This window comes from Antechinus flavipes, chromosome 4, assembly GCF_016432865.1.
Source record: "Antechinus flavipes isolate AdamAnt ecotype Samford, QLD, Australia chromosome 4, AdamAnt_v2, whole genome shotgun sequence".
Classification (NCBI taxonomy): domain Eukaryota; kingdom Metazoa; phylum Chordata; class Mammalia; order Dasyuromorphia; family Dasyuridae; genus Antechinus; species Antechinus flavipes.
This window is the reverse complement of record NC_067401.1, coordinates 380218120-380245974: the sequence shown is the minus strand read 5'-3', so window position 1 is coordinate 380245974 and position 27855 is coordinate 380218120. Positions and strand designations below refer to the sequence as shown.

At 45.4% G+C, this 27855-nt stretch overlaps 1 protein-coding gene and 1 long non-coding RNA gene across 19 annotated transcripts in view; one reads left to right on the top strand and one right to left on the bottom strand.

Annotated features, from left to right (window-relative positions):
* LOC127562617 (membrane cofactor protein-like) overlaps nucleotides 1-4147 on the top strand; it is a 56905-nt gene extending 52758 nt beyond the window's left edge. For all 6 annotated transcript variants that reach the window (XR_007953734.1, XR_007953733.1, XR_007953731.1 and 3 more), the window contains one exon: nucleotides 563-4147. The gene's annotated coding sequence lies outside the window, so the exon portion shown is untranslated. The remainder of the gene's footprint in view (nucleotides 1-562) is intronic.
* Nucleotides 4148-6021: 1874 nt separating this feature from the next.
* Nucleotides 6022-27855, bottom strand: part of LOC127562607 (uncharacterized) — a 33205-nt gene continuing 11371 nt past the window's right edge. For 3 of the 13 annotated variants that reach the window (XR_007953719.1, XR_007953714.1, XR_007953723.1), the window contains 7 exons: nucleotides 25064-25157; nucleotides 18773-18826; nucleotides 17430-17573; nucleotides 15618-15843; nucleotides 9936-10068; nucleotides 8430-8543; nucleotides 6022-8035 (listed from right to left, as the gene is read on the bottom strand). This is a non-coding gene — a long non-coding RNA (uncharacterized LOC127562607). Of the gene's footprint in view, nucleotides 8036-8429; nucleotides 8544-9906; nucleotides 10069-15617; nucleotides 15883-17429; nucleotides 17574-18772; nucleotides 18827-21869; nucleotides 22016-25063; nucleotides 25158-27855 lie in introns of all 13 variants that reach the window. The other 10 variants (XR_007953721.1, XR_007953715.1, XR_007953722.1 and 7 more) reach the window with 10 other exon arrangements.

Below are 27855 nucleotides of genomic sequence, written 5' to 3'. Positions count from 1 at the left end.
TAAATAAATGGCTTATGTCCAAAGGGAAATTTGTAATATGTGCCAGAAAGACTACCATTAAAATAGTTTGTGTTTTAGACTAATTGTTATTTAAAATATTAAGGTATTAATTAATTGCAGAATTCACTTATCTACAGTGTTTTGTTCTCCCATCAGTGTAAGATAAATTGACACTCTAATTGTTAAAGGATTCACATTATCAGAATGAATCATCTTTTTTAAAGCTTCAGTTCAGTCATGTTTTTGAATTGGATCATTTTAAATTCAGCCATCCCTATTCCTATTGACATTCCTAAATGAAAATCATTTCAGTTTGACACATTGTGAATTGGTTACTAACTTTGTATAAAGTTATGAAAACTGAAAAGAGAGTTGCTCAGAGCCAGAATTATTTTTTAATATATTTCCTTCTGGGATGATTGGGGAAATTCTTTTTAAAAGAATTAGGAAATCATTTAGAAATAGTTTATTTTCTATATATACCCATTTTAATAAATACCTTTCTAGTTTAGCTTATTATGTAATCTTGTTTGACCATATTTCTTCTTGTTTTGCCTTATAGGAAAAATGCAACAATTAGTGTTGACTACAAAACTTCCTCGAAACAAGAAAATCTTTCTGAGGAAAGCAGGTGTATGGTTTCAGAAAATTAATGTAACCACCAGTCTGGCCTTTATTTTAGTTGAAATGTTAAAGCACTTTTAAAATTACTTTCAAACAGCTCCTTTGCCACTTAAATGCACTTGTTAAATTGGAACTTGGATGTTTAAAGATAAGGCTTAGCATCTTTACACAGACCCTTATAACCATTCTTTGATGTGTTGGGAAACCAGGGGATATGGTGCTTAAAATGGAAATTAAAACTGATTAATACACACACATTTGCCCAGGTTATCACAGCATGTTGTATAGTATCAGGAGGACAATGGCAAGATAATACTTAAAGAAAAAAAAGTTTGCAAATGCAAATAATTAGTTTTGAAATCTGCAATATTTTCATTGGATAATTTTAAAAAATTAAGTGACTTTGAAAAGAAGGGAAGGTTGATAACCATCAGCTTGCTAGATAAGTAAGTTTTATAAAAAATGTTTTTGACGTTATTTTATCCTATTTATGACTTCTTTTGTTATCGATGTACAACTTAGGACAAACTTAAGAAATTAGCTTGTGCACATATCTGTGAAGTTGCTGTTTATTTTCACCAATTAAGGACAAATAGATTTAAATTAAACAAGATATTCCCCAAAAAAACTATTTCTGTGAAAGTAAAGAGATATGTCTCCAGCTAAGAATTTCACTACTAAGTATACAATGAAAACTTGAAGCCTTGAGAATGGGGAAAATGTACTAAGATTTAGAGCTAGCTTAATTCAGATAGGGCAGGTGTTTTGTGGTATGAATGTACCATCTTTAAAGCATATTAAAATAAAGCTTGAGAGGCAGCATAGAATGGGGTGCAGCATGACACACATGGGCAGAGCACTTAGTGACTCTAGGCCAGTGGTATTGAGCTTAAATAGAAACTTAGGAAATAACAAATTAATATTATCTGTGTTGAATTACATTTTATTTTACTCATTTAATCTGGTTTGGGCAACACAAAGGAAATTTTTAAGATAGCTTTCAGGCCTGAGTGCAATATCTCTACCCTAGGCTGTTCTCTCTAAAATTCAGTCTCTAAGTAAAGTGTTGCCCCACCCCCCCACACACGTATGTATGTATCAATAAGATGAAAGGTTTCTTTATCAGGAGTTCCACAATCTTGAGACACTTGACCCTTCCCTGCACAAATGTAACTAGTTTTTACCATCAGGAAATATGTTCATGTGATAATTTAAAGCCTTAAAATATATTTTGCAGGGGCATACTCTCATGTGTGATGCCATTTTGCCCTTCATGCAAAGAGATTTTTTTAAGACTTCAGCTGAGCCAAAAACAAAACAAAACTTTAAAATGTAGTTTGTATATTTTCTAAGAATATCTGCAAAGGGAGGCTATGAACTTCAGAAAATTATCATTATCACCTGCCTTTTCCTAATTAGAAAGCCCAATGTGCAGTTTACTCTTTCTAATTGAGTATTTGGGTATTGTCGTTCGGTCAGGAAAAAAGCAAAGACTTTGGCAATGTATGTATATGGGTGTGTTTGTATATACTGAAGTGTACCCACAATTGAGATTCGTGATTTGTAAAAAATTTTGTTGTATTTAATTGTTTCCCATTTGTATGTATGGGTGTGTGTAGGTGTACACACATGTAGGCATAAACCCAACAAGTTCGACAAACTCCCGTGTCATAATTCTTATGTCTTTTAGATGAATTTCATCTGCCACAATTACTGACCTTTTCCCCCCCTCTCTTTGGATTTCAAAGTAGTAAATAAAATCACCTCCCAAATTACATAAAACATAAGTTTTTCACCACTGATTTATTAGCTTTGAGCCCCCTGCCCCAAGGAGAGGAGTAGGATAGTAAACTGGAGAATACCTCTTTTCTTGTAAACTTTTTCTTCTTTGTCTCAGACCCCAAACTTAAAGGCTTACAGAAACATCAGTTGCTGCCTATATAATTTATTAGTAGGAACAGATAATCTAATAGATAATATTAGAATTCTCACAGCCAGAGGCTTTCTGTTCTGAAACCACAGAGCAGAGAAAATGCTCATTCAGAGCTCCAAAACACTAGAATGGCAGTTGGCTTCAGCTCTCCCAAATTTGGGTAACAAACTACTCAGAGTGACATTTCACTCCATTCTCTGAAAACTATAGAACAGTTGTGTAGACAAGGGAATCAGAGTGAAGTCAGTTTCTTCAAAGTTGTCTTTCTGGTCTCCCAAGTCTTTCGCAGCTGCATTCTTTCATGACAGTTGACTCTCCCAAGTTTCTTCAGAAACGCATTTTAGCTCTTGGTACTTCTCAAAGACTCGCATTAATTTGACTCAAGACTCATTTTGTTATATGTTATCATATTCAAAGTTTTCTGTAAGAGGGGCCATGGAAGTTATCCACATATGTTACAAATATATAAACATACATACTTTCAAAGAAATTACTTGGGGAGGAATGTCAGATTCAGTATACCTTACACCAGTTTGGACCAGGGCAAAGTAGGGAGGAGTTCCCCTTGGAATTGCAGATTTTCTTGTATTACAAATATATAATAAAGTTCTATTTTGAAGGACAATTAGTCCAGCTAGGCTAGGAATTAGTGTTATGATCAATAATCATAACTTATTTGTATGTAAAGGAATGCTTCAGCATTTCTTGTAACTTTGTGTTATTTATGAATATGAGTTCTGAATTTGTGATATAAGCTGTGCTTTTTCATATTCACATTTTTAGGAATGACTTATTAAAGTGAAGGGGAAAGCTCTATTTAAAACTGGGTAGGTGAATATTTTGAAACAGACCTCTTCAAAATAAACCATTTGTTATGGAGGTTTCTTTAAACCTCATTTTTTATTGTATATTTTCTTATGTACCACTTAATTAAATTTCGATTATGTGTGTAATATATTTATACCAGTTATACTTACTGAATATCTTTCAAACTGTAACTTAGAATTAAATGTCATTTTCCTACACATACTCTGAAATACCTAACAAAATTAGCTATATATGAATACTGACTATTCATCAACAGCTTGTGCCTTCTCTTTTAAGAATTTGTGGGAAAAAGGTCTCCCTAACTTGAATAAAAATTACAAATGATGTCCTTGAAAAGGGTGGTAAGAAGGGAAACCAGAATGTGTGACTCTAAAGCTGAATAAAAATAAAATTCTGTCTTTATGAATACACTAATTGCTGAATTGGCAGGGATCTTGGTGAAATTTCTCCAGAATTGGGGCATGTAGCATTGGTGCTGACAAGCCAGGCTTAACCATGACTTATGTTTTATTAAAACTCAATGATAAGCTATATGCAGATCTCAAATGACAAATTTAAGTAAAGCATGAATGCTATTCCCAATTTTGATACACACTCACTACTATTCCAAATTCTTATAGTTTCTTTGTATTCCTTTGATTCTTTTTAAAAAGACTACTGCTGATCTCTTTACAATGTGTAGTAGGCTAATGTGTAGTGAGACTAATATTTTTTAGACAAGTCTTTTAAGATTTATGTCCATAAGCTTTTTAAAATTTTAATTATTCAATAATGGAAAAGTTATGGTGTCATAGCATTTTACTTTGAAAGAATCATTTCTTACATAAGATTGGTAACATTCCCCATACCCCATACTACTTAAATTAGGGGTATTGCATATTGCTTGTCAGTGTCTTTTACTCTACTTCTGCAAAAGCAGCTACTGACAATTGGTCAATCAAGTGAAAAAAGCAACAATTACTTAAATATCTGGAATGAAAATTTTTAAAAATTTATTTTTTTTGCTGAGGCAGTGGGATTAAGTGACTTGCCCAGGGTCACTCAGCTAGGAAGTGTTATGTATCTAAAGGCCAGATTTGAACTCATCCTCCTGATTTCAGGATTGGTGCTCTATCCACTAAGCCACCTAGCTGCCCAAATGAAGATTTTTAAAGTAAGATTTTTACCTATTTTTAAGTAAGATTTTACTTACAAGTGAAAACTCACTTGTCAGATTTGAGGGAGTTTTATTTAGATTCAGGTTCATCTAGATCAGCAATTTTGTGTCCACGGACCTGGACAATTTCAAGAAGGCCGATAAACTTGGAGGTGGGGAGTCATAACTGCATAGACACACACACACACACATATATATATGTGTATGTATATATGTGTATTTATATGCATATATATATATACACACACACATATGTATGTATATATATATATATATTAGACTGGTTTTCTTTAGAATCCGATTTATTTTACACATTTAAAAATACTTGATAAAAAGGAGCCTTTACCCCTGCCTGTAGCCCTCTTCACCTTTCCCCCCTCCCCCACTTTGTCTCTTAAGGTTCTTTCCTACACAGGATTCTGTTGAAAATCTCCCTGTTTTGGGCCCTCTAGTGGCAAGGTTGTCACAACTCGGCTCCCCAAAATGTAAGAAAAAGGAAGAAGAGATTAAGAAGGGAATTGGCCTTATATGTCTAACACCTCGATAGCAGAGTTGTGATCCAAAAAATTGGAGCTGCTAGGTAGCTTCCAAAAGGCTCATAAATTTAGAAAATCCAAAAAGCACTTTCACCTCATTTTATAGATGAAGAAACAGGGCCAGACAGGTTTAATGACTTACCCGGAGTCACAGTGTCCAAGGCAGGATTTGAATCCAGGTCTTCCCGATTCCAAGTCCAGTGCTCTTATCCATTACATCCCTTAGCTGTATATACAATGTATATAGCAAGGTGAGAATAGTTTACTTTCCCAGATTGATTTATTTGTCCTATCCCTTATGCCTTCTTCTCAATCTCATGGAATTGAATGGGAAAGAGGCATTGAAAAATAAACATGACAAGCAACGCAGAAAAAAATTTATTAGTATATTTAACCTTTTATAGATTTAATCATTCCGCACCACCTCAATATTACAATGAAAAGGCAAAACTCAGGACTCTGGAATCAAATCATGTTGATTCATGTGTCCAGAGAACATTCATCTATCAGATAGGCTGTCTCTTACCTCTGAGTTTTCGAAGCTTCAATGCAGCTGCAGTTGGTTAGAAAGAACTGGTCTTTTTTTGCCCCTGTGATTCAAGATGCAAATGCTACGACTACCCAACCAGCCTTGCACAGGGTTCCAGGACTGCTGCTTTTCCCCCTACATCATAACCGATTTCAAATGGTGCTAGACAAAAACAGACTCTGAACACCAAGAGAAATCGGTCAGCCTGTGTAAGAGAGAGGTCCAGTAGGGTTTGTGGAATTCTGCTGTATTATAACAATGGCTGACGTGTTTACATGTACAAATAACCTCAAATTTTAAGGAAAGTAAAAACTTTTTTTTTTTTGCCCAGGGGGGAGGGAGGGGGCTATATCTAACCCTTCTCATTATTCCAGAAAAACACATCACCACTCAATTGAAGACTAAAATCATGACATTCATTAACCAAGAAGTGTTTATTTTATGAAAACTATTAAGACCCTACCACAGTTGGATAGGACTGTTCACTAACATTCAATAAGTGCATTAGCATATTTAAAAAATGTCATACATCCTCACAACAACCCTGTGAGGTAGGCAGGTGGTGAGTATAATCCCCATTTTGAAGAAAAGAAAACTGAAGCTTAGAGATTTTGACTAGTTCAAGCTAACACAAATAGTAACTGGTTGAGATAGAACCTCAAGTCTTGAGATTCCCAATCCAGTGAGCTAAGCAAAACTGACCTTAGTTTCTTATAGCATTATCTCTGGAGCTAATATGCTGGATGGGATCCTACCCCTTAATTTGATTTTTATGACAATCGTCCTGTGGAGGGAAACTTTTCCCGGTTCAAATGGCAAATCTAAAAAGTAGATGAGCCACTGAAACTTCTTTGTATGTCCTTCCCTTGCCGCAATTCTTACTCCTAAAACACTGATTTCAAATGGTGCTAGATACAGAGATGGAAAAATCTAAGCCACCATGTGAAACCAGCTTCCAGAAGAAGAGGAGCATCTTGAAGAAGGGGAAGTCTCAGCCTCTGTTCTGAGATGGGAGGTCTTCTTGCTCTTCCACTGGTGACAAAAGGTACAATTATTATCATGGCACGGAGATGATTAGTTATGCAATGGTGATTGAAACAATGCAAAAATCAACTCCCTTCTGGATTAACTTTACCATCAGGCCAAAAGAGCACAGATTTATTATGTTATTGTAAATATAAACAAGAGTCGAAAGCTCTTACTGAAATACCATTAGCTCTCACATGACAAGGAACAGTTCCCACTTATACCACCATTTTGCCTCCTTTCATAAAAGGAGATTAATACCCACCTTGGTTTCCTCTCCAACCTGTTCAGAAACCCTTGAAAATTTCAGTTGAGGAGCCCATCACAAATGTTAACACACGTGGATTCTCCTGGTTTTCCTGTAAATGGACTTCTTCCTGAAGGGTTTTCCTAAATCAGGTTATATGCGATATGTTAATTGTCCCCACATTTCTTCTCCCTCCCCCTTTCTACCTAGATCAGGGGTTCTTACCTGTGGTCTATGAACTTAAAATTTTTGATAAGCATTTCGACAGAATTTGTTTCCAATCCTATTAAAGTTAGATATTTTAAAAACATAATTCTGGAAAAGGGTCCATAAGCTTCACCCAACCACCAAGAGTCCATGACATAGAAAGGATTAAGAACCCTTGACTTAACCTTTTCTGTTGCTCTCAAATCACCAGGCTAAGAAAATAGACACAGGCTTCTTCAGTTACTTTCCTGACACCAAATCCAAAGGGAACAGCAGAGGCGGCAAAATATATGACGTTTCTTTGCTAATTCTCATTAGGCTAAGGGCCTTCGGTGCTTTCTTGTCACTGCTGGGAAATACTCTCTTAACATTTTGGAAATAACTCGTTGATTAGAATTTCACCTCTGCAAAAACTTTTTGTTTTGAGAAGGCCGCGGCATTGCTTCCACCAAGCCTGAATCTCGCTACTAATCTCCTAATTGGCAGGCAAAAATAAATAAATAAATAATGGTCGCCAGCCCTTCCCGGTGGCTTGCAAGATTAAACATGCTCTTTTCGAAGACGTGGGGATTATGAAAGCTTGCACAGCCTGCTTCCCCTGCCCACTCTAGAGGTACTGGAGGTACACTGACCCCTCCAGAATTCCTGTGCTCTCAACAAGCTGTCGCTGATTCGGGCTTTCAGCCTTCCTAGAACCCAAGCCAGCCAAGATGCACTCTCACCTTAAATTTAACACATATATTTATTTTTACTGAGGCAATTGGGGTTAAGTGACTTGCCCAGGGTCACACAGCCAAGAAGTGTTAAGTGAGGTCAGATTTGAACTCGGGTCCTCCTGACTTCAGGGCTGGTGCTCTCTCCACGGCACCCCCTAGCTGCCCCAACACATTTATTAAGGTGCCTACTGTGTGCAGGGCGCTGGGGATACAAAGGCCCAAACAGCTCCTCGCTGCAAAGATTTTACATGTTATTCAAAGAGCTGGCCCTTCCCTCTCTCCCCATCCCCATTGCCTGAGACTGTGGCCCAGAGCAAGAGTCGACCTGGGCTGGGAGGGAGCACTGCCGGGATTAACCAAAGCGGCCAGCCTGGCAGTGCTGGCCTGGGGGTGGGGGGCTCCCCCAAACCATACCCCTAGTGGGAGGGAGCGGGCAGGAGGAGGAAGGAGGGGGCTTTGTCTTTAAGGAAAAGTCGGATCCGAGAGGGGGTTCGGAGATCTCGGCCGGACTAAAAGGGCGGCAAAACCCCACGCAGGGACAGCTGTGGGGTGAGAGCCGCCCTGGGGTCGGGAGGACCCGAGCACAAAAGCGGCAGCCTAGCTGTCACTGAACCCCCCCTGTCTCACCAAAGCACGCAGCCGCTCCAGCTGCCGAATCAGCGGGGTCTCTGCTCCTTCTCCGGCCCGCGAGGCCGTTCTGTGCTCTCCGCGTTCCTGGGCCTCCCCGAGGGCCGCAAGTCCCTGAGAAACGGTTAAGGAGAAAATGGAGAACTTGTGGGAGCGATGGGAGAGGAAGCCTTGCCCGTAAATGCAGAACCAAAGGCGCAGGGCGGAGGCCCCGGTGGGCCGGCCAGCCTGCTGCAAGGGTCCGAGCCCTCCCCGGCCCCACCTCAGCCTGGCCCAGTGCACTGCCCAGTCCCTCCCCCGGCAGCAGCTTCTCCATCCCGCTCGGGCTTCCAGTGCTGAGTCACAGCCACTGAGGTGATGGATGCAAAAACACACAGAACAGTCCTGCTTCGGGCCAGCCCATCGGGAGGTGGAACCTGCTTCTGGCCCTCAGCAGAGGCCTCGGGGATCCCGACTGCGGAGAGCAAGGGGGACCCGAGGGGTCTTTGGGTCTGCAGGGGCCTCCCGGGTGGGGGCGGGGCCGGCTCTGCTCTCCAGCTCGGCCCTTACTGCCGAGCCAGAGCACGTGGCCCCACGGGCCCCAAGGTCTCCTTCCTGGACTCTTCACTTGGCACTCGCGGCTGACTTCTGGGACTGGGACTCAAGGGGACCATTTTGCAATCACCCTGGGAGGGCCCTGATGGGGCTTTCCCGTACTGCGGCTCGGCGGCAGGGGGGCGGGCTCGCCTCTTGGAGGGAGTGGGACCACTAGGGCCTCCGTGGCCTTGGGGGACTTTTTTAGGCCACAACAGCTCCCAATGACAAAGTATAGAAGGAGGTGCGGGCTAACCAACAAAGGAAGGCCCTGCTCTCAGGAAATTACTAAGTGAAATCCCCGAGACCAGCTCGTTTTGGTTTCCTGAGGGCGAAGGCGAGGCTTCTGGGACTCCGGTTCCTAAGGAGGGGTTGGTGAGTGTTTGTGAGAGCCCCCAGGGATCAGCCCCGGGGACAGGGAAAGAAAGCCGAGTTTGTCTCATGTCCTCCTGATGATGTGAGGCAGGCTCTCGGAGGGGGCGGCGAGGCTCGGCCAGACCACGCGAGGAGACCCTTCTTGGGGCGCCATTTCCACAGGTACGTGTGTGAGCATGGTGCGCACAGGAGGTCACTGTGCGGTTTCTTGAACCCCAGGACCGGCCCGAACAGTTTGGGCCTTCCAAGTTCAGGTGCAAATTCTCAGACACACAACCGAGAGTCATTAAGGCCCTCTCTGGGGTAGGCCGTGTCAGTTTGGGGAAGGTAGATTCAAAAGTGAAACCGCAGCCGTGGGAGATCTAACAGGCGAGGGCTGGGGTAACGTCAGGAGGAGCCCTGGAGGGAGGAGACTGGGGAGGCCCTATCCTCCATGTGCTCGCCGTCCTCCAGGTCCCCGAGCTGGGGGAGCCCCGGCCCCTTCCCCACCCTCCTCCCTGCCCCATCAGGTGCAGGCTCTGTCTCCTACCGGGCACTCTCGGCTGGGCACCTGCTCACCAGAAGGCCTGCGGGGGCGGCTGGAAAAGCATGGGCTTTGCCTCCCCTTCGCCCTTCCGTTCTCAGGATCGGCCAGGTGTCAGTGTCCCCGGCACAGCTTCCACTTCTTCCAACCGACTCCAGAGCCCTGGGTCTTGAAGGAAAGGGCGTTCTGACAGGTCAGATGTTCTCCCCATTGTCTCCCTGATACAGTCCCTCCTGCTCCCTTTCTTTCTTGTCCTGGAAGGCACTGGGCATGTTAACTAACCTCAGCCTGGCAGCTCTGCCCACTGCCTGGGCACACACCTGGCAGACAGCGCACCGAGCTGGGCACGCCCAGTGACGCCGTTCCACTTTGCTCTTGGGGGAGGGAAGCGGGGACGGGGCTGGGCCAGTCATGGGGTAGGTTCGGAGCCCAGCGCCAACTTTCAAGCACGCCCTCTTGCCTGCTTCCCCTACAGCATGATATGGCTAGTGGCTGGACCCGGCTGCCCACCAGCCCCACTGTGTTATCAGGACCTGTCTCTGCCAGTCTTATGACCAGAACAGTGAGTCGGGGAGGGAGGGGTGGAGGAGGAAGTTTCACAGTCTGGTGCATTCCCATCAGGAGGGGGGGAGAAAGGGGAAGAAGAGGAAGGGGAGAGGAGGGAAAAGGGGGGAAGGAAAGGGGGGAGAGAGAGACAAGAGAGAGACAGGCGGGGAAGAGAAGAGAAAAAAGGGGAAGGAGGGAGGGAAAGAAAGGATGGAGAGAAAGAGAAGGGAATGCAATAGATTGTGAGAGACAAGAGAGAGAGAGAAAGGGGGGAAAGAAAAGGGGGGAAGGAGGGAGAGGGGAGGAAGAGGGAGAAAAAAGAGACAGGAAAAAGAGAGAGAGAGAGAGAGAGAGAGAGAGAGAGAAAAGGAGAAGGAGGGAGAGGGAGAGAGATCCCTGACTGAACTTTGATGTCTCCCCCCTCCTGTCAGGAATGACGCTGCTGGTGGGGGCGGGTGCCCAGGTACCAAGCCAACTGGGCTCTCGCCCGGCTCTATCCCAGGCCTGGCACTCTCCCTCCGGCCGTTACCCAACATGCACTTCTGCCTCTTGTCGGGGAGACCTCGCCCTCTTGTTTTCAAAGTTTTATAACAGTATTGTTTGTTGTTGAGCAGATTAAATTCTTTAAAGGTTGGGGGGGGGGGGAAGGGAGGCAAGCTGGGGAAGATTGAGAAAGCACACTGGAGCCAAGAGATTAAATTAGCTCCTTTCTGAACACAGAGTTCACCTGTCTTGGAAAGGGCCCAATGGCCAAGAACACGTGTCCCCTCTCTCTCTGCCCTCTACCCTCATGCTCTCCTCTCCCCATCCTGGGGAGGCATTCCGGGCCTGACAAGGGCATGCTTGGTTGCACCATCAGGGGCTGGGGCTTTAAGGGTCAATGAGCCAGAGGTCAAGACAAAGGGAAAGCAACAGGAAGGGAGAATGGGAACGGAGAAAGTGACCTATCCCTCCCCGGACCAGCTGAGGATCACTGAACCCCGTGCAAACGCCGCAGGCCCTCCTGTCAGGGCAAGGGCTTCTTGTTCCCCGAGGGTTTGCACCTTGGTCCCCGACCCTCCTGGGGTCCCGTGGGTCAGTCCCAGGAGCTCGGTCCGGCAGATGGTTTATTTCTGAAAGGAGCTCTGGTTTATATCTAAAATGTTTTCCCCCTAAAGGTAAGTGACCCAAGACATTTTCTTAAAAATTAATCAGTACAATGCAATACACCAGATATAATGGATAGATTATGGGGAGTGGGTCTATGAGTTGTGAGAAGGGCAAGGGCTAACGGGTAGAACGCAGGGGTGAGTCGGGAAAGCCGGATTTCACTCCTGCCTCTGACTTCTACTTTTGGGCTTGGCAGGGAGCTTAACTCTTCGATGCCTAAAAGCTCCCAAACATTATTGGTTTGTATTGGTGGGGAAACCGTCTTCACTGGAAGTTCTCTATCCCGCCAATGACATCACTGTCCCCACACTCGCACACACACATCTGTGCACAGCCTGCCCCATCCATGCATCTCTACCAACTTAAATGCACATCAGAGGAAGTTCACACGGACACGTGTGTCTGCGCGGGGTCCACGAATGGAGCAACAGAGAGATGGAGAGTAAGAGAATTCAGACGGTGGGAAGAACTTAGAAAGAGCCTCACTTTTCTCCTTTATAAAATGGCTGGAAGGAAAACCCCTGGGGAAACAGTAGGCCCTGAGCGCTCCTGATCACTGTCCACCAAAATGTTGCTGGCTCCCGTCCTACACTTTCCACTAGCCCCAGAGGGAAAGACCAACGGCAGGGAGGTCTCGGCCCCCGCCCATCCCCGGGCAATGGCATGGGATGGAGAAGCATTCAGCAGGCCTTTACAATGGGTCCTGCATTATGCTAACTACAAAAAAGAAAAACTATCCGATTTCAAATAGTTCTTCTGAACAGCAGCCTTTGCTCTTCTATTAAAATCTATACTTAGCTGTATCTTTATTTATTTTTCCAAGCTCTGGACCGTCCAGTTCCAGAAACATGCACACGTACTTCCTGTTCCCCAGGTGAGGCTCTACCTTAAACCACCATTACTCACCCATTACCATCCAAGCCATTTCAGCACGAGTGACGGCCATGTCTCTGTAGATCTCTACCTTATTCACAGGGAGAGCCATAGGGAAGGCAAGGGATGCACACAATTCTACTTCTGTCCCTTCCCCCCAACCTTCAAAAATCATCTCTGGGTAGTGGTGCCAGGCTTACCCTGTTGGACCACAGAGCTCCCTCCTACACATCTACCAGAATCCCTGGCTGCGGGGCAGGTGGGCAGTGCCCAGGCCTGTGGCTACAGGTCCCACGGCCTGAGGCTCCTCCCTGGGAGGGATTGGTGGGAACATGCCCTCATGGGCCTTTTTCTTCCCTTTCTTTTCTTTTTTTTATTCTCATAAAAAAAAGCTATTTCTGGGGCAAGTTCCAGGAGCCCACACAAGTCAGGTTAGGTGGTGGGTTGCCAGGACAAAGCATTTACTCTAGTACAACACAGTTCAAGCCTCTTGGCTCAGCGGCTACAGCACGGGGTAAAGAGAGGCCCTGAAGCAGAAAGGGGGCGAGTGCCACGGTACCCCAGTTCCATAGCTATCAGAACATGGGGCAGTCATGTAGTTATGCCAGGGCCAAGAAGGCTCTTGAAAAGTCGCTTGTACCCAACAATGCACTTCCACAAATCCCTATCCTGGAGTCAACAGATAAATTAGCCCCTTTTCTTAGAAAACCCTAACCACTGCCTGTCGGTCTGGTTTCTACTGATCTGATCAGGAAGTTCTGCCCAATATCTAACTGAAATCCACCACACTGCAACCTTCTTCTTCTATATCTCCATAAAATAGAAAGAGCTGCTCATCATCCCTCATGGAGCATCCCCTCGAAGACTGCAGGGCTGCTACTTAGCAGATAAACACGGTATTTCAAGAGACTCACAGAGAGGCCCCAAGGACACAAAGCCCCCTAACCCTCCCCAGCCTCACTGAGTCACTAGTGACTCCCCAGTGAAAGGAACCTGCGTTAGTCCAACTTCTTATAGCACATTTAAAACCAAAACCTCACCAGGCAATTCAAACAACAGGAACCAAATACAACCCTTCAGAGAGCCTCATCCTAAAGACTCAGCAAAGCAATACTCCTTCTATGGGAGTCGTTTCTTTCACTCTGTGCCCATAAACATCCCTCCCGCTCAGAGATCTTCCATCACCCAAAGCCATAAAGGTCAAGGAAAGCAAGCTGACAAGAAGTAGGGCTTTATAAACTCTGTTTCTCTGTTTCTCTTGTCTCCCTCTCTCTGTGTCTCTCTGTCTCCTCTCTCTTTCTCTCTCTCTCTGTTTCTCTTTCCCTCTCTTCTCTCTGTTTCTCTTTCCCTCTCTTCTCTCTGTTTCTCTTTCCCTCTCTTCTCTCTCTCTCTTTCTCTCACTCTTTCTGTTTCTCTCTGTCTGTCTCCCTCTTCTTGTGTCTGTCTCTCTCTGTCTCCCTCTCTCTGGGTCTGTCTCTCTATCTCCTCTCTCTCTTTCTCTGTTTCTCTCTCTGTCTCTATTTCTCTATCTCTGTCTGTCTTCCCCCCAAAAGAAAGAATTCTCTCACTCAGAATCCATCTTTAAATGAACCCCAGACCAGAACTGTTAAATAATAATTCCTCCAATGCTTCAGGGATCTATGATTTAATTGGCATGGTTGCACCCTCCAAGGAAGCAGATGGCAACCTCTCCACACCTTAGCATTCATAGTCTATTTGCTTCTGTAGCCAAAATAATTCATCACCTAGTGACCAACCTTCTGGTTGATGAGTCTCTCAGCACATATCCAAGCTAATCCTTGGAAGACAGCCACATAAGCCTTCATGGGGCCCAATTAAATAAAGCGTTTTGATACTTGAATGGATCTCTGAACTCAATGGTGGAACTCCCTCACCAGGGCAGATTGACAACCCCTCTGTACCTCTTCTTATTCTGCCTTCCTAAGTTGCTCAAGGAAGACCCAGTAAATGAACTGGAGACAACCTTTAGATCATCTTCAATGGACCTATGACTTTATCAGTGTGGTTACTTCCCCCAACTGTGCATGTCTTTCTTTCTCTCATGCATGTCATCCCCATAAATCTCCCTTCTTCTAAAGAAGAGAATCCTGATTATTGTTTTGCCAAGGAAAAAGCTCCCTTTTCCCCTTATTCTATGTTTCCATCCTCTCAAACCATTATATTGCATATCTCTTCTCCCTCTTGTGGCCAAACTCCTAGAAAAAGCCTTCATCACTTCCCACTTCTCAACGCCTTGCATTCTGATCTCAACACTCAACTGAAGTTGCTCTCTCCAAGTTCACCAATGATCTCTTAACTATTCCTATGAACTCTGGTGACCTAGTATCAGTTTTCCTCTTTTTTGATCCCTCTGAAGCTTTGTGACACTGCTGACCATTCCCTCTTCTTGGAAACCATCTCCTCTCCATGGGTCTTGATGCTAATGCTCTGTCCTTATTCTCCTACCTGTCTAACCACTTCTGAGCCACTTTGGCTCACCAACTTTGCTTAGTACATCCCAAGGCTGTGTTGAAGGTGGTCTTTTTTAGTCTTTTTTTACATCCTGTTGTAATGAACTTATCAGCTCCCATGGATTCAATTATCATTCTTCTGTAGAAGCCTCTCAGATATATATACATATACACACATATCATATATATATATATATATATATATATATATATATATATATATATATATCCATAAATATACACACATACATACATGCACACATACAATAAAGGTACAATATACATGTGTGTGCACACATACACATGCATGCATACATGTAACGTGTGTGTGTATATCCCTAATCTCTCATCTGAACTCCAAGTCTGCGCCTTTAGGGTCCTAGAAAGGTGGACAGGAGCCATGTTGTCTAGGGCTTTAAATACCAAGTGCAAAATTTTGTATTTAATCCTAGGAATGACATCCTTTTCTATAGGAAACCTTTCCTGAAATCTTTAATTGTTGATGCTCTTTTCTCCCTTCATATCAAAGGACCATGTATATATTTGTCTTCACATGTTGCATCCCACCCCCCACTGAAGCAAAAAGTTCCTTGAAGATTTTGACCCCCCCCCCCCAGCAGTGTCCATGCACACAGCAGGTACCTAATAAATGCCTGTGGGTTCGGAGCAGTTACTTACCTTCAGGTGGACCGCCCACTGGTTCTCTCACTCTCCACGTGGCTGGTTCACCTTCTCCTGCTGGGCCGACAACATCCCTCATGCCATTCCTCTTGCACAACCCGCGCCCGCGCAGCCAACGCCAGACGCCCACCATCACTTCTGCACTGCCCTTTGTGAACCTACACCTTTCATTCTCCAGAGCCCCGACGTTCCATGACTCACGGCCACCCGCGTCCCAGGAAGGCTGTTATTAGAAGAGGCCTTTGTTTCAGACCCATCAAGCCTATAAATCCATTCAAACCCATAAATAATAGTATACATTCCCTTAAAAGAGTAAATCAATGAAAATAAATGCCCTTTCCCATCTTTATGGCAACACTATTGACCTCAATGGAGCACATTTAAATTAATGTCAGTTATGGTAGTACAAGGGGCCAAGAGGCCACATAGATCATTTGTAAGCCTGAGTGAGGGACCTGACTGCCCAAGACTAATGGGCATCTATGTCAGCTGGCCGAACGGATGGAGTGCGGGGACCTGAGATCAAATCCTGCCTCCTTGAGGGACTCTGAGCAAGTCACAATTTCTCATCATCTATAATACAGGAAGACTATATATAATATATAATAATTATTATATAATATAATGTAATATATAACAAGGAATATATACACATATATATACACACACATACAGGAAGATGAAACTCATAAACGCCAAGGTCCCTTCCAAGATCTAGATCTATGATTCTATGACTCTATACTTAAAAAGTTCAGAAAATCAAAATCCACCAGAGGCCCGAAAACTTCAGAGCTTATGCCCCCTACACGAAATCTGAGTACACTGTTCCTTCGTCAGGGAAAATAAAAGTACAAGACTTTATTCTCTTCAGTACCTTATTGCTTGCCTGCTCAATAGGCAGGAGAGGGGAAGAATTTGGAACTCAAAAAAAAAATTAATGTAAGAAAATCAAATTAAATGAAAAAGTAATTAAAAAAGAAAACACCCCTTTCAGGTGTGCAGTTTAATAAATGGAAGCACTCTCAAAGATACAATGGTGATGTTTTAGTGGTGCGTTCATCCCCCTCACCAGCCCCTGCTACACAGGAGCATTTCCCCTTCCTGTGATACATTAACCGGCTCCTCACGCTAAGATCAGACATTTCTTGGCTAACTACAGCAACCCCCAACTTGGAAGTACATTGGAGGAGATTCACAGCATTACTTACCTTACTTAAGAGAAGAAGCATATCTCAAAGGACTCCACTATAACATTTTAAATAGGCACTTAATAAATAAACACCCAACTGAACTGAATCTTTTTCTAATGGGAGCGACTTGGGTTAACTCCATGTTTTCAGGAGCTCCAGGAAGAAGCACCATCTCTCAGTGGTGAGATTCTACTGGGGAGGAAACCCAGCCATCCCCTCCAGTATCAAATTTACAAAGCTAAATGCATCTTAACTTTGTTTCAAAGCAACTATGCAACTCGGTTGAGTAGGAAAAAGGCAAAAACACTAGAAGGAAATATTACCACTTGGCTCCCCCAGCCAAGAAATAAAACCAGTTCTAACCTGCCCAGATGGTCAGAGAAGCACAGAATGTCTGAGCTGGAAGGGGCTCACTCAGAGAGAATTTGGTTTAGTCTCTTGCTCTGCAAATAGGAAAACCCAAGCCTAAGGGTAGAAAGGGACTAAGCCAAGCTCATGCAGCTAGTCTGTGGCCCAATTGGGTAACCAGAATACAGTTCCGAAGCCCACCCAGCCCAATACAATTCCTCCCAAGTTAACACCGTGCTTAGGAGAAAAACTCACAGGTTATGATCATTACCTGTTAAATGTCTCTAATACAGGCTGACAGATGGTTTCTGGAGAAATTTACTTCAGGAATTCAAAGATCGCTGATTTAATCAGTTCATTCCAATCCAATAAGCATTTATTCAGGAGCTATTATATGCAAAGCACAGTGCTGGTCCTGGAGATAAAAAGATAGGGGAAAAAAGATGGTCCACCTTACTTCTCCATCTCTCTGCCTCTCTTGGTGTCTCTCTGTCTTTGTCTGTCTGTCTAGCACACATACCACCCACACCCTCAGAGACACTATGATTATCAACATCTGTCATAGGTATATTTTAAATATTTTTATTTTTTATTAAATTTTTATATATTTTAAATATATTACCTATTGTTAACGTTTATTTCCAAGTATTTTAGTATTTCAAAAATATTTCCAGATAGATACATATTTCAAAGTACTTATATGATAAGCAGGTGTGTGTATATATATGCATATATATATACTGGGTTTTCAAGGTATTTTACGATATTGTCACATAAATGTACATCTAACATGCATAGAATTTCAAACATATGTCTATGGAAACATCGATGCTAGTTGCTGTTATTACAGACACAGGAGCGGTTATTATCAGAGCAGCACGTTGGGGCTTCGGTGGGAGACACGACTTGTAAAACGCCGCATTCTTTTGCAAACTCGCTCCTGCCGGCCCGGGTCCCGGGGCCTGAGACGGCGGGGCAGTGGCAGAAGTACGCCACTAGGGGGCCGCACTATCCTACCTTGCAGGACACCACCTGGGAAAGGTGTTCCATGAGGAGTGCATGAAAAACGGGACTCCTGGTCCGTGAAGCAATGGATGAAAAGGGAAAGGAGCCGTAGCCAAGAGAGAAATGATTTTGAAACCTGAAAGACTGGGGGCGGGGAGGGTTGGTTCCAAGACTGTCACCTACACACCTGGGCCGTGCAATCTTGGGCTAATGACTTTCTCAGGTTTCTACAGAAATGGGAGTGGGAGGCGGGAGGGGAGGCACGAAACCTTTCAGAAAGATTCCTACAAGGCACATCCTGACTTAGGTTTTAAAATGTAATATTATTTGTGTTTTGTTGTATTTTTTACTTATTTTGTTAATCTCCCCCAATTATATTTTAAACAGATTCTTCAGAACTGGAGGGTATTTTGATGGGTGACATTTTTGATACCTCTGCTCCAGGTCACTCTCTTAAGAGAGAAAGGAGGATTTTCCCCATCTAAGGGTTCCCTGTACCAATGAAATCATCCTCTGTTCTGGGAAAAGCTACAGTCAGCTGCTAAATGGTGAGAGTGTGGAGGCTACTCAAGGCAAACTTGCATTTGAATCCCAGGCCTTAGCACTTACTCCTTAATAATCACTTCCAGTGGTTTTAATTCCTTTGAGCCTCAGTTTGTTGATCTGTAAAATGGAGGGAAAGTAGATTAACTGATCTCTAAGGTCTTTTATATCTCTCAAGGCTGTACTTTTTAAGACCCTTGCTGTACTCATGTACCCCTCCCCCTAGTTCCAGGGACTGTCCCAACCTTATTTGGGGCCCTCTGCTGCCTGAAAGATTTCTCACCATCTCCACCAAGAAGAATTATCCTTCCCTAGCCAAAGGGGGGGATTTTATTCAGGAGGTTCCTCCGAGTGTCTGAGTCTGGTAGCCCCCCAATCCCTCTTCATCAAGGAGTCCTTCCTTTCAGCCAGCACAAATTGCACAGGCCGTAACTCAGGTCCATTTCCCCTTGTTCTATATTTCAGATAAGTTACTCCTCTCTCCATAAAAAGTTCCCATGGCTGTCCTGCCCCTCCAGTGTCCCTGTGACCCTTCCCCAGCCACACTGACGTCAGCCTTCCTGGCCTGAGCGGGCAGCCAGTTTGTCAGGAATGGGGATCCTAGGAATGAAACAATTCAAGGCTCAAGTCAAGTTCAGCCTGACCTACCTTTGCCCCGGAGGAAATAAATCCCGAGCCCACACCCCGAACCACCCACCCATGACCCGTCCTGCCCTTCATCGCCAATGACCTTTAGGATACCCCCCCAAATGTCGGGGTAATGGGCAGAGGCCTCCTCAGGCTGCCAGCCCTACCTGTTGGAGTGAGAATCCCTCGGCACCTGTGCCCTCTTCTATCAGAATGGCCAATCCACAGTCCCCGGGACCAGCCCAGCCGGGCACCCCATGGCCTGAGGGGCAGGATTCACCAATGACTTGGCAAATGCTTTTCTGCCCCATCAGGGGCAAAGTTCTCACTGGCCAAGCCCACGCTGGGGGAGAGTGCCCAGGGTGTCTGGGGGTGGGGCCTTGAGAAGCCAAGGGGCAGGCACCCAGCCTTGACCCACTGCGTGACCCTGATGAAATCACTCACCCCATCGGCCCCAATATTCCTGCCTGGGGAATGAGAAGAATGAGCCTCACCCTTCCTGTCACAAATAATAAGTCCCCCGAGTGCCGTCCAGAGCCAGAGGACGCTGGCAAGAACCCTGCTGGTCATCTTGGGCAGGTCACTCACTTTTCTGGACCTCAGTTGCCCCATGTGAAAATGAGGGGGTTGGACTCTTCCAGTCTTAAATCTGGACTCTTGGGACTAAATGGATCCCAAAGATCTTTTCAAGGCAGTCTATGAATTTGCTTTGAATGTTTAGGAACAGGGATGATGGTCGGGACCAGTGTCCCGGATGGCCCAGGCCAACCCCTGCCTCTCAGCCCCCACGGGCTCCCCTCTCACTCTGGCCTTCCTGACATTTACGGGCCTCTTCTCCGTGGCCAGAGACCCACCTCTCAGCCAAATGACCTTCAGGGAACAGCTCTCTATCCACCCCCCCGACAATGTCTCAGCCCCGAGAAGCTGGAAAACTTCCCCCAGATTGCAATCTGGCCTGAGATTTCCTTTTCTTCACCCATGCCAGCTCTCCATGTCCTTATTTTGAGGTTTCTTGGCCTCTGTTCCCCTGCTTTCCTCTCCAAGCCTTGGAATCCCCACATCCATTTCAGAGTTTCACGCCCCACTTGGGGACCCCAGATCTAGACATCCTTATTGCTTCTCTCCCCCTCTTCTTCCATTCCCTTCTCTTTCTTCCTTCCTTGCTCTTTCTATCTCCCTCTTTCTCTTTTTTTCTGTTCTCCCTCTCCCTTTCTTTTTCTTTTCCCCTCCCCTAAATCTCTTTTCTCTCTGTCTCGCTCTCCCTCTCTCTCTGTCTCTGTCACTCTCTTTATCTCTGTGTGTCTCTCTCTCTTTACCTCCCCCTCTCTCTTTCTCTCTCCTCTCTCTCTCCCCTTCTCTCTCTGTCTCTCTCTCTCTCCCCCTCCCTCTTCCTCATGTCTCTCTGTGTGTCTCTCTCTTTCTCTCTCATTCTCTATCTCTTTCTCTGTCTCTCTCCCTCCCTCTTCCCCATCTCTTTCCCTCTGTCTCTCTCTGTATCTGTCTCTGTCTCTTTCTCCCCCCCCCACTTTGTCTCTGTCTCTCTCCCTCCCTCTTCCCCACCTTTCTCTCCCCCTCTGTCTCTCTCAATGGTGATCACACTACCAGCACCCTGAATCCCCTCCTCTCTACTGTCTCAGGGTGGCTGACATCCCAGATTTACCTCCTCTACCTCCTTACTACATTTGCTTTGGGCCCCCTCCGTGTTATCTGCACAGGATGCACAACTCTGCCAGGAGAAAACCCAACTAGGCCCAAACTTCATTAGCCACAGATTCCCAAAGCCCCAAAAAAGTAAAGCATAATGGAGGGACCCCATGGTCACCAGCATGCGAATGGCCAGAACTGGTCCCTGCCTGTTTCAGAATCCCAGGAGGAGGGAGGAAGGGGTCACCCGGACAGAGCCGCCCCATCGTTGCCGCTGGACCCAGGCTCTGTCTCGCCATGGTGACCTCTGCCCTGGCTGGAGTCAAGATCTCACAGCCTAAGGTTGCCCAGAACCGTGATTAACCCTCAAGATGGGGCTGACCGATGAAGTACCCACTGGACTGGACGTTCCCTGCTCCTCTGAGCCAACCTCAGACTCGGACCCCATCTTCCACCCTCTGTCCCCCAACTAACTAGCGACTTTTAGGTCTGTAAGGCCTCAGCCAGACCCCAGAGGAAATCCAAACTACATCTCCAAGGCTCTGGGCCTTCAGGGTGAAAAGGGCAAAAAGAAAGAGCCAGACTTTTCTGGGGCCATTCTGAATTAATGAGGCTCTTATCCATGTTTCCCAAGAAAGCTGTGAAGCAAGGAAGCCCCAGACTCTGGATCCCATAACAAAGGTGGAGGAAGAGGGAGTCATCAGTTTGGAGGTAGGGGCGGGGACAGATGAGGACAAAGTGGGGTGACAGGGGCAGGAGTAGAGGAAGCTCTGGGGGGGTACCAGAGACAATAGCACCCCTTCCCCACATTGCCAGGGGTAAGGTCCTGCCCTCAGGAACAGCCAGTGCCCATAACCGATAGCCGAAAAAAGCTCACTTTCCCGACTCCTACCTAGCCAAGGGCAGGCCCCACTGGAGACATCTTTGGGGGCCTGGTCGGCTTCCTCGTTTGCGTGTTGCTGGCTAAGGCCGAGTTATTCACAGAAACAATTTCATTCCAGAACGCCACAGCCACCTAGATCTAGGAGGAACTCCTATCTGCCAAGTCGTATGTGTGTTGGGTAAAGAAGGAGGGAGGAAGGGGTGGAGGAGGGAAGGAAGGGATAAAGAAAAGAATAAAAAGAATGAATATAAAAAGCAGGACTTCTAAAATTTATTCCTAATCATTCTCCTGAGAGGATCTCAAAGCCCCACACAGGGCTCAGATCTCACAAAAACTAAGGTTTCCGATGGGCTACAGAGAGTAAAATGTTCCAGAGCAGAGACAAAGTTGGGCCAGATCCGCCAACAGAAGCCAAGGAGTGCTCGGGGGGGTGCAGTGGAGGGAGCCATCGGATCAGGGACTCGGTCCTCTGACTCTCGTCTCACATTATCCAAAAGCACTATCAAAATACAAGGCATGATTATTTTCTTGACGTAGACGGATTTGGTGTGGCTAATTAAAACAGGTCCTATTGGCCAAGTACATTACAGTGATTTATTAGTGGGATAGAGATTTATTTCCTGGTGACGTGGCCAGTGCTTAAAAGAGCTGCTTTCTCAACTGTCACTAAAACCCCACCTCCAGCTCTGCCAATTGTCATTATTTTTATTATTGTTGCTATTATTGTTACTGCTCGGAAACGTTTTGTAATCAGCATGCTGGACAGGGTTCAATTTTTTTTTTTCAAAGAGGGCAGCCAGGGTCTTGAAAGTCAGGGTGACTCAGTCAGTAACCCAACAATTTAGGGACAGAAACCCAGGGCCTGGTCACTCATTCCCAGAACTTAATCTGTAGACCCCAGCCCCTCAGCTAGGCTGTAGCCCAGCAAAAGGTCATTCGCTTTGAAGGCAGAGAACCAGTCAAAAGCATCACAGGAGAATGCTGTGTGCCCTAGCACTGCATCCCTTCATGCCCGTCTCCCCAAGTGGATTTTGTCTGGGGGTCACTGAGCTGTTAAAACTAGCCTGAAGTCCTGACTTTGGGGAAAAGGGATGGGGTGGGGCAGTCTTCAGTCACTCAGGAGAATTCCGAGTCCTCCAGTTACCTTCCTCCAATCACCCTCTTCCCATTATAGCCATAGTTACAAACCGACACACCCAGCAACGCCTCCTACATCTCCCCACCCTGCCTATTCCCGGACATGACAGGAAAAGATTGTAGCAGGGTCTTTTCCCTCCTTCAGACCCCCTTCGGTCACTCTCACTAACCACCTCAACAGCCTTCCTGACCTCGTCCACAAAAGCAGGGGAGAGAAAGGAGGGCAATTATTTATTATGGTGTTGGGGGGGCCACAGATCTAGAGGGAAGGGACCCCAGCTAGTCCAACCCCCTCATTTTTCAGATGAGATATTGGGCCTGAGCAGGATCTTTCTCAAAATCAGATACATCAGAGTGGAATTTGAACCCAAGGCATCTGACCAAAATAAGGATGATTTTTTATTTTTTCTTTAAAAATTTTAAAACTTGCTCTCTCTCGCTCTTCCCTCATTTTCATTTCTCATCATCAGTGACTTTTTCCTAGTGTACCATACTGTCTCCCCCTTTACTGGAATATCTCTCACTGAAAGCCACTTGGGAATTTCCCACTAAATGAGCTAACTGGTCAAGATGAGGAAGGAGGGGAAAACTGAACAAACTTCACTCATCTGGGAGGAATGCAAGGGGTGAAGGCCCCAGGGCTAGTTTCCTAATAAGCAGCCCAATGACCCACCAGACCGCTCACGCCACATTAGAAAAGTTCCCTCTATCACAGACATACGAGTGCCTGGGCCAAGCAGCTCAGCTGGAGGATGAGGATGGGGCCAGTTGGGCAGGAGATTAATAAAAGGGGGCAACAGAAGGCCCACCCTATCTAAACCCAGAGCAGGACAGGCTCATCCAAGTATCCAACTTCCTTGGAACCGTGTGCTGCTGTCCTTCTGTTCTCTGTTCTGGGAAAACTAGTTTCAGAAATTCAAAAACAAGCGGAGACCAGGGCTTTTATCGAAGGCTACTCTGATCTCCAATTCAGAGGCTTCTGTGCTCAGACCCTTCCATGCTGACCATAAGAGGGGTAGGCATAGAAATGAAAAAAAAAAGGAGGGTGGGGAAAAGGAGAGCAAGGGGACCCAGTGGGTCAAAGTGGGAGAAGCTGGGATCCCCGAGGCCTTTGTTCCCATCCTGGCCACTCAAGCCCTCTCTCCAGCTGTCTTCTGACCCCCACAATGTTCTGGGCCCCCAAGATCAGAGCCTCAGAGACATGCTATCTTAACTGGCTTTGTAGATGAGCACCGATCACAGTCAAAGTCACAAGGTACCAGTGGGGTATTTTCTCTCCTGTTTGAGGCAAAAGAAAAAAATCCCATTCCCTCCCAAAGGGAACCACTGATTCCCTGACGACATCAGCATCTGCCATAAGACATGAGGTCTCAAGCACACACATCCAACCAAGATAAAGGCTGTCATTCCTTCTCAGGTACTGGCTCCCTGATAATAGCATCTATGAGGGTCCACGGGATTCCCTTTGGGAGGGAGAGAGAGACAGCCCCATTAGATAAGAACAACTTAACATCAGATCACATATACGCAGAAGGTTCCCAGCAAGACTACAGCATGATACGAGAACTTGGCAAGAAGCTTGTAAGACCAATTAGCTTGGATTAACAAACTCTATCACAGCCTAAGACAATAAGGATAAACAGGATCTTTAAGGCCACGGTGGACAACACTCTCCTGTCCCCTCTCCCCCAGGCTGGGTGACGTGCATCTAGTTTACTTTAAAGCAAGAAAAGTGAAAAGCTTCTGAAAGCCAAAGGGATCAGGGGTCAAGAACTTTTCCATGTACTGAACCCTGTAACAGTACAATAGCAAACCTAGCCCACACCAGGGATGATAAAAAGTGAAGGTTTATTTTTGATGGCCTTAAAGAAGCTGGCAAGCACACGGACCACAGACAGCCAAAAACCACAGAAGGCCCGCCTCTAATGAAATCAAATGAGATAATGTGGCTAAAATGCACTGTAAACCTTAAAGCACTGTGCAAATGCTAGTTATTGTTGTTGTTCTGGTGCTGCTGCTAGAATCATGAGAGACCAACCCAGTCCCTCACAGACGCTTCCCCTTACCAGGGAGGTTCTAGGTTCTCCAACAATGTTTCTGTGGCTCAGCATCCATCATGGGCATTCTGATGGACCCTCTGAGAGGAGAGAATCCTGCATCCTGCAAGGAAGGAACAGGAGAAAAGCAGCTTAGGTTTGTGTGGCTGAGCCCTGGACTGACTGTTCACAACCCATCTGAGGACCAGTAGCTAAAGGCAGAGCAATGGGCCTGGACACATAATTCTCATAGCCTTAGCTGCTCTGTTTGCTTCCTGCTTGCCCATCTGAAGCATGGGGGCCTCGAAGGGGGACATTTCTGTCTCCTTATGAGCTTTCTAAAATGCAAAGATGCTCATATGATGCTACACAGACCAGTCTTAGAATTAAAAACACTCCTCATAAACATTTTTGTAGAAAGAGAATGAGCTGGGGAATCCTTAGCGAAGACCAGAAAGCAATCCAGTTCTGCAAAAGATTGTCCTGATACAGCAAATCAAAGGTTTTCCTGATTACTCCCCTTATATATATTTTTAACAATGCCATGGAGACAGTGAAGAAATAGGAGAGCATCCAGGTCGACTGTACTTGTGAACTTCTTGAGGACAGGGATCATTTATTCTTGACTTTGTACCCTTGGTGCCTCATGCATAGCTTATTAAAATTATACTGGATTTTCCTAAATTTTTGTAGTGAATTCATTTTAGCCAAATTTCACAATTCTGCACATTCTCTTCTTCCTCTCCAAATTCTAGATGAAATTTTGCATGAATCCTTCAGGATGATCCATGGGACAAGAAGATAAGAAATCTGGTTCTAATTTTCACTCATAGGGCATGGTATGTGTGTAGAAGGGGGATAGTGAAAGAAGATTCTAACAAGCTAAATAAAACCTAATCTGGCTCTCTTGCTGAGTTCCCAAGCAAAAGATGCCTGTTCATGCCACAAATGAACTACCCTCATCTGATGACTCTGGGAAGCAATGGAGAGAAATGGAAGGCCCCAGCTGTCTGGGTAATGGTTTGGCCAGGATTCAGGGGCAGTAGGCAGCCCATCCTCTCCCATTTCCGGGATAACTAGATTGATGGATAAAGGGAAATAGAAATAAAATTTTGTTCAGCACTGCCCGCTCTCGAAAGATCTAGAATCCTGTAATTCCAGCACCTTGCCCTTGCACAGAGTAGGTGGCTAATATTTATCAACAATACACAAAAAAGACAGTGTATTGAGAACCCTTTACATCATGAAAGAAGTAGAGGAATGACCGAGTAGAATCTTGCTCCAAATTTGAATAAAGAAGAAAAATGAGGGCTCAAGGCTAGTTTCCCAAGAAACTGACCATGAGTCCAGCCCAAGGACTCAAGCTCTGACAGTCAGAGGCTACATCTCAACCAAACACAAATGAACGCAGGGACTCTGATGAGCCTCCCCAAGATGCTGGTTTGTTCCCTGAAGGTGACATGAGCGACTCCTACAAAGGCCCACTGCCCAAGATGGAGGTCTGCAAGGTGCCCCCCGCTCAAGGACTGGCCAATAAGGCTACAGGAAAATTCCTCAGAGGATTTCTAACCCAAGAAATACTCCTGACATTTGGGGGAGGGAATGTGAAGATCTAGGGGAAAAATACTATTTGGCAGGTTTCACAACTTCTCTGAGGTGGACACTGGGTTATTGTGCTTTCTGACCCTGAAACTCAAGGCCCAGCCCCTTCCTCAATCTGACCCCAGAGAAGCTAATTTTCATGTCGATGGAGCACAGGAGCACAAGAATCTGAAAGCTCCCTCGCAGGGCTCATGACACAGAGAGTAATCTTCCGGGGGGACGAAAGAAACAAGCCAGCATCCACCATCAGCGTGCCTCTCTCCCTTCCCACAATCACCAACAGCTGTTTGTCAACTCCTGAAAGCCCCAGAAATGACAGGGAAGGGCTCTGGACTCCTTCCATCCCCAGGGCTTCAGGAACCAGACAGTCCATACCGACACTTTGGGAAGAGAAATATTAGAGGGAAAACTAATCCGGCTCCCAATGGGACTTGCAGAGAACTGATGAACTCTCCCTAATCCTCTGTGCCCTGCCTTTGTGAGTGCCCCACTCACTGCCTCGTGCCTCAATGCTGCTCCAACCACCCTTCGTATAACACACACACACATACATACACAACACACATATATGTATGAAATGCCTTAGGGGTTTACAGAGGTTTCCTTACAAGAGCCCTGTGACTAAGTAGCACTGAGAGGCTTTAGTCCAATTTACAAGGGAGGAAACGGAGGCAGTCAGTATTGGAATCAGGACCAAAAAGCTGGTCTTCTCTCTAATGTTCTTTCCACTTAACCTAGTGACAAAGATGGATGGGACAGGGACATAGAATCTTTTTTCTCATTTGCAGGACTGAGAACCTTACACAAGCCCATCTCCCCTGTCTGCTTGCAGGCCCCCAGAGGTCTACTAGATAGAATCAGGCAATATGGCAGTGAGAGGCAGTGTGGTCTAGTAGAGAGTATTAGACTAATTAGTCAAGAGTCCTGGGTCTGTGTCCTGTCTCAAACACTTAACTATGGACAAGTCACCTACCACCTCAATTTCCTCATTTATAAAATGGATGTCACTGCGGCATGGAGAGGATCAAATGAGACAACGTATACAAACTGTTCTTAAAACTAAAGTGTCAACAATTATTTTCTTTTGGCAAAATTTTCTATAGGTGATGTGGAGGTTAGAGTACTGGAGTTAGGAGTCAAGTTCTAATCTAGCTTCAGATATTAGCTGCAGGATCCTAAGAAATTCACTTAACCCCAATTGCTCCTTCCTCCATTATTTT